A 7220-nucleotide genomic window follows, 5' to 3' on the forward strand; every position below is an offset into this window, starting at 1 on the left:
GTTAGAAGCATAGAATGAACAATATTAGGACTTGTACAGAGGTAGCCATCCAGTGAGTTCGTAAAAGCCAATGAACCCGGGACGTCTGGATTTTACTTCCTTGGGCCCTCAGGGTCCCTGGCTAGCAAGTCTGATTGGAGCCATCGTGTAGGATTTTCGTCCATGACACAGGGCCTCAACACCTCAGTGACTGCGGTCTACTACATAGGATCAGACGCAAATTCTTACACCAAGCCCACACTTTCTGGACTGACAGAGACAAGAGGAACCCCCAGAGACTATCAACTTAAGATACCCTTTGAACTTGGAACTGAAGCCACACCCAGGAGTTGCCAGGCAACCAAATAATAACTGGCTTAGAAACTAAATAGTATCATTTCTGAGTACTGTGCTCCCTTAAATCATCAACTATAGGAGGCAAATGGTCAACACTTACCCCAAAGCAAAAATGAAAAGGTAAGGTGGGATAGGGAGCCTAGATAAACAGAAAGGGAATAATGACAACGTCAACAGAACAATTTGCATAAAAAGTGCTAAATGGGAACCTAATTTGCTGTGTAAACTTCCAGCTAAAATACAGAAAAAACAACAACTATATATATGTTTGAAATAAGAAAAAATAATGAAGAGCTTGAAACTGGGGTATAATGATAAGTGACTAGTATGTTAAAAACAGAATTTTTAAGACATATTGTTAACTGGTGAAAGCAAGCTACAAACAGTATTGTTGTTGTTAATTGCCGACGAGTCTGTTCCTACCCAAGCAACCCTTTATAGTTTCTGAGGAGCTGCTGGTGAGTTTGAATCACTGACCTTGCAGTTCAAAGTGAACTTGCCGTCCGGCACATTAGCCCACAGCGCCACACCAAGAGTCCCCAAACAGTATATTCAGTGGGATAGTTGGTAACAGTTGTGGTGCTGTGGGTTAAGGCACTGGACTGCAAAGTCGGTTTGAACCACAGGGTCAGCAGTTCAAGCTCACCAGCCGCTCCTCGGAAACCCTATACAGGGTTGCTATGGGTTGGAACCGACTCAGTGGCACTTAACAACAACAGCATAATTATGCTTGTGGTGGTTACATGCTGTGTAGTTGGTTCCGACTCATAGCGGTCCTGTACAGGGTTTCCGAGGCTGTAAATCTTTACGGGAGCAGAAAGTCTCATCTTTCTCCCACGGAATAGCTGGTAGTTTCGAACTGCTGACCTTGAGATTACCAGCCTGACTCATAACCACTACACTATCAGAGCTCCTTAATTATGCTTATGTTGTTGTTGAAGTTAAGTGCCATCAAGTTGGTTCCGACCCATAGCTACCCTGTATAGGGTTTCCAAGGAGCAGCTGGTGAGTTTGAACCGCAACCTTGCAAAATATAGATGAGACGAGCAGAAAACGTTACCCATGATTCCAATATCTAGCTCTTTTTTAATGGATAATTATAAGAATAATTCAAGTTCAGAACACACATTGATTAAATATGGTGAAAGAATACAACCCAGGCACACACCTTTCCTGATTTTAAACCACTCAGTGTCCCCTTGTTCTGTTGGGGCCTATGTACAGGTTCCTCATGAGCACAATTAAGTGTTCCTGAATACTCAGTCTCTGCAATGTTGTCCATAGCTTGTCATGATCCACAAAGTCTAAAGCCTTTATGTAGTAAATAAAAGCACAGGTAAACATCTTTCTGCTCTTCTCTGCTTTTGGCCAAGATCCATCTGAAGCCAGCAACGATATCCTTCATTCCATGGCCTTACCTGAATCCAGCTTGAATTTCCCTGACAATGTACTTTTGAAGCCATTTTTTAATTATCTTTAGCAAAAATTTACTTGCATGTGATATTAAATGGTATCCAATGATTTCCACATCCTTTGGGTCACCTCTCTTTGGAATGGGTACAAATATGGGTCTCTTTCAATCAGTTAGCCTGATAGTTGTCTCCCAAACTTCTAGGCATAGATGAGTGAATGCCTCCAGTGCTGCATCAGTTTGTTGAAAAGACTTCAATTTCTAGTCCCTCAATCCCTGGAGCCTTGTTCTTTGCCAATGTCTCAGTACATTGTGGATTTCTTCCTTCAGTATCATTGGTTCTTGATCGTATGCTACCTCTTGAAGTGGTTGAACATTAACCATTTCTTTTTTTTGACCACTTCTTTTAGGAAGAGTGACTTTATGTATTCCTTACATCTTCTTTTGATGCTTTCTGTATCATTCAATATTTTGCCCAGAGAACCCTTCAGTATTTCAAGCTGAGGCTTGAATTTTTTCCTTAGTTCATTCCGCTTGAGAAATGCTGAGCATGTTCTTTCCTTTTGGTTTCCTAACTCCAAGTCTTTACACATTTCATTATAATATTTGATTTTGTCTTCTCAAACTGCCCTTTGAAATGTGCTCTTCAGCTCTCTTACCGTCTCATTTCTTCCATTTGCTTTAACATCTCTGCATTAGAGAGCAAGTTAGTCTCTTCTGGCATCCATTTTGATCTTTTCCTTCTTTCTTGTCTTCTTAATGACCTGTTGCTTTCTTCTTATATGATGTTCTTAATGTCACCCCACAACTCTTCTGATCTTCAGTCATTAGTGTCTAATGTATTAAATCTGTTCTTGAGATGATCTCTAAATTCAAGTGGAATACGTTCAAGGTGATATTTTTTCTCTTGTGGACTTCTTTGAACTTTCTTCAGCTTCAGCCTGAACTTGCTTGCATGTGAGCAATTGAGGGTCTGTTCCACAATCTGCCCCTGGTCTTGTTTTGGCTGATAGTATGGTGTTTTTCCACCATCTCTTTCCACAGATGTACTCAGTTTGATTTCCGTGTAGTCCATCTTATGAGTTCCATGTTTATAGTCATCTTTTATGTTGCTTTTAAATAAAAGATATTTACAATGACAAAGTCATTGGTCTTGCAAAATTCTATCACCAAGGTCAAATTTTCCAACTACTGATCCTTCCTCTTTGTTTCCAATCTTTGCATTCCAATCACCAGTAATTATCAATACATGTTGACTGCATGCTTGATCAATTTCAGACTAAGAAGTTATTAGAATTCTTCGATTTCATTATCACTAGATTTAGTGTTGTGTTAATATGAATAATAGTGGTATGAACTGGTCTGCCTTATAGATGTATGAATATTATCCTATCATAGACAACATTATATTTGAAGATAGATCTTGTAATGTTCTTTTTGAAGAAAGTGATGCCATTCCTCTTTAATTTGTCATTTCCGGCACAGTAAACCATGTGATTGTCAGATTCAAAATGGGCAATACCAGTCCATTTCAGCTCACTAATGCCTAAGATATCGTCCTTATCTATTTCATTTTGTTTTTGACAATTTCCAGTATTCCTAGAATTATACTTCATACAGTCCACGTGCTAACTATTAATGTATATTTGCAGCTGTTACTCAATCTTAGTTGTGCCCCATCAGCAAATAAAGATTCCAAAAGCTTTACTCCATTCGCGTCATCGCAGTCAACTCTACTTTGAGGAGGCCACTCTACTCCAGTCATATTTTGAGTGCCTTCTAACCTGAGGAGCAACTCTTCCGGCACTACATCTAATAATTTTCTTGTGTTCTTCGTCGTGTTTCAATATTCAGAATTCTGGTGCTGACTGTGTTCCACTGCTATTCATAATGTTTTCAGTGGCTAAATATTAGGAAATAGTCTGTCTCTCCTTCTCCCTAGTCTGTCTTAGTCTGGAAGCTCAGCTGAAACCTCTCCACCATGGGCGACCCTGCTGGCATCCAAAAACTGCTGGCATAGGGTCACAGCAGTATGCAAGTCCCCACAGTGTGAAAAACTGAAAGACAGACAGACAACTGACAGACACCACAACCAATAACAGAAATACCAGAACTATTTTATTTCTCTTTTAAAAAATCAGAAAATTTCCAGCTGCAATGAGGGGAACAGATCCCCTGAGTGTTGTTAAGTGCCGTCGAGTTGGTTCTGACTCAGTGATTCTGTGTAGGGTTTCTGAGGGTTTAAATCTCTGTGGTAACAGAAAGCCTCATCTTTCTTCCTCACAATAGCTGTTGAGCTCAAATCATGGACCTTGAGGTTTGCAGTCTAGTGCTTATCATATGGTGCCACCACAGTCTCCCAGGTATCTTTAAGAATGAACAAAGCCCTCCACAGAGAAGATAAGAACAGCTAGACGTTTAAAATGAGTTTAAGTTTCGAGGGACTCTACATGACAACAAAACTGCTCCTTAGGTTTTTTGAACCCATACACCTTTATGTAAAGCAGAGAGCCTCATCTTACTCCAGTGAATAATATAGAATTTGTCAAATGGGAACATACAATTGTCTGTGTAGACTTTCACCAAAAACAAAATAAAGTATTAAAAAGGAGAAAAGCAATCCAGAGTAATCTGTTCCAGAGTTTTAGAAACAAAGAAACTAGACAACTTCATGTAATCTGATAGACTCGATACCTTCATTATTAGGATATTATTAAAGACAACTGAGAGAACATAGGGTCCGAGGATTAGACAGCAGAATACCAATAGCAATGTTCTAAAAGGTGCTCTGGCAGCGTAGTGGTTACGAATCGGGCTGCGAACCTTAAGGTCAGTGGTTCGAAACTACCAGCTGCTCTGTGGGAGAAAGATGAGGCTTTCTACTCCCGTAAAGATTTACACCCTCGGAAACCCTGTACAGGGTCACTATGGGTCGGAACCGACTCGATGGCACTTAACAACAACAACAACACTGTAGAATAATGCCCTTGTTTGTAAGAAACTTATATTAAAATGTTTTAAGAATGACAGGATACCACCGTATCAATAACAAATGGTTCTGGAAAACAATGCTCTTTGTACTGTTTTTGCAATTTTCCTGTAAGTTTGAGACTGCTTCAAAATAAAAAGGAGAAGGAATAAAAGGAACATTCAGGGAAGGAGAACTAGCTCTTAGAGGTAAATATAATAGTAACACAATCAAAGATTCAATAGCAAGCTTAGAAAGTAAAGTTGGAGAATTTCCCAAGAAAGGAGAACGAGTACTTGCAAAGCTAAGAAAGAGGATCTGTCCCCATTCAGACAGTAGAGGGTGCTGAGAGAGAGAACAGTAACACCAGAAGAGAAATCATTAACAATATCATTGAAAAAAAAATTCTTTTCCTAAGTTTTCAGTCAGTCTTTACTAGGGTTTTATAAAAAGTGTTTCATGCACTTACAGTAAGTTACCACAAGTCACAGACGTACACATACAAATGTTAGCCCTAACTTAACTATTGCAATGCAGACCTCTCCTGGTATCCCGTAATGTGCACCTTATGGATTTGACCCGTGGCTCAAAGGCAGCCATTGCAGCTGGATCTTTGCAAAGTAGTGGAGGTAGCAGAGTTGAATCCATAGAGGCTGTGCTTCAGCCCAGAAATTTAAGACATGGGGCCTAAAAGCTGTAAACTCTGGAGAAAGGTCAATTGTGTGTCCTTGTACCTTTTCATTAACATGTTGCCATAAGTTACAACTTTTTTTTTTCTTTTAAAGTTAAGGTCAATGCTAAAGGTCAAAGAATTTGGACAGGAAAGCGTTTGATTAGCCTATGCCAGTGAGGACAAAATCACTTTTGGTCATGTATAAGGAGAGCATCAAAACACCTGCAGACATTTAAGTGGTGGTGGTCTTTATGTGGTTCTGACTCATAGTGACCCCGTATAGGGCTTCTGAGGCTGTAAATCTTTATTGGAGTAGAAAGCCTCATATTTCTCTCGTGGAGCAGCTGGTAGTTTTGAACTGCTGACCTTGAGGTTAGCAGCCCAATTTGTAACCACTACGCTACCAGAGCTCCTTGCAGACATGTTAGTGCTCCAGCTTAAATCATACTGATCCTAGCAGCTGGATAGTAGCTTTACCCTGCCCCAGTCCCCAAGAAAAACAATACACCACAGCTGTAAAGAATACAGCAGTGGCTGGGTCCTGGGTCAAATCAGGATTCCCACCTGGGGCGCCAACTCACTTCCTAGGACCTGAAGTTGACATGGTAAAAGCCCAGTACACAGGCTGTCGCCCACTCCAGCTAATCGTGTGGGGGGAGTTGGGACGCCACTTCACATGGGCCACCCTAGTAAGAGGGTTTGCTTCAGCTCCAGCTACATGGGGACTGTCTAACTCTCCTACGGGTACCACTGAAATCTGTGGCACCTGCTCCTTGGGTCCGACACACCTAACAGTGCACACAGGTGGCCGACAAGTGCCGTTCAGTTCCAAGCTGCTGCATTGTGCGACTGTAGGACAATGCCATCCAATCTGTGGGTCGCTCAGCACCATGTCCCAATGTAATTGGTGGAAAACAGGATCACGTTGTGCAGCAAGAGGGACAGCTCAGCTTCTTCTAGGCTGTTCTCTCAGCCAAGTTCGCCATCTTTCTTCAGCAATGTGGGTAGAATTCAGGCCACAGAGCTAAAAAGCCGACTTCACTTCTTGAGCAGTTACCTCTCCAATCCCCAACTTCGCCAAAGCTTTGTCCAGTTGATGAACCACAGTGATATGAGTGATTCTTCAAACGGCTTCTCAACAAGAAAGGAAGCAGGTAAGGAGTGAGAAGCATGGCTCAGCTCAAGGCTTTCAATTGCAAAGTCTAGAGATGGTGGTTTGTGCCCAGAGGATGGTTGGAGAAGCACTCTCTCAGAGCAAGGATATCACTTACCGCTGGCTGAGTACCATGATGTATCCTGTTGCATAGTCTGTCAGAATGCCACCAGAGTCCTGCATCCAGTAATGGCCAGGATGGCCGTTTCTAAACAAGTAAGGATTTCTGGGTGGGACTGCCTCTGGATAGTATGATAGATATCTAAGAATTCAGTTTGTTGCTTTGGGGTCCAGAAGTGCCTGACCGGAATTCTTTATCTGATCAAATTATCAACCAAGTAAGAAGGGAGGATAGGAGAAGGGCATTTCCAGATATGCAGATTTTCCTAAGAAGCAACTTTCAGGTGAAGCACCCAAGGGAGACAACAAACCAAGAAAGATAAAACCAGTGAGTCAGAAAACCAGAAACTTATGCAGAAGAGATGTGAAGGGATTATCTAGGATGAGGGTCAAGGGAGATCAACGCCAATTGCCAAGACATCAAGTGTAATCCACTCAAACTGGAGAAGACTAAAGGCCGTCCGGAAGATAATTCCAGATGCACATGTAGAAAGGGTATTAAGACTTTTGTGAAGATTGAGGAGAAGAATTAACATAGAGATATAGGGTTTCTGAGGAG

At 41.4% G+C, this 7220-nt stretch overlaps 1 pseudogene; it reads right to left on the bottom strand.

The window, feature by feature from the left end:
• The window catches only part of LOC102834086, a 34650-nt pseudogene that overhangs the window by 14421 nt on the left and 13009 nt on the right, over positions 1–7220 (bottom strand).

Source organism: Chrysochloris asiatica, unplaced genomic scaffold (genome assembly GCF_000296735.1).
Source record: "Chrysochloris asiatica unplaced genomic scaffold, ChrAsi1.0 scaffold00005, whole genome shotgun sequence".
Classification (NCBI taxonomy): domain Eukaryota; kingdom Metazoa; phylum Chordata; class Mammalia; order Afrosoricida; family Chrysochloridae; genus Chrysochloris; species Chrysochloris asiatica.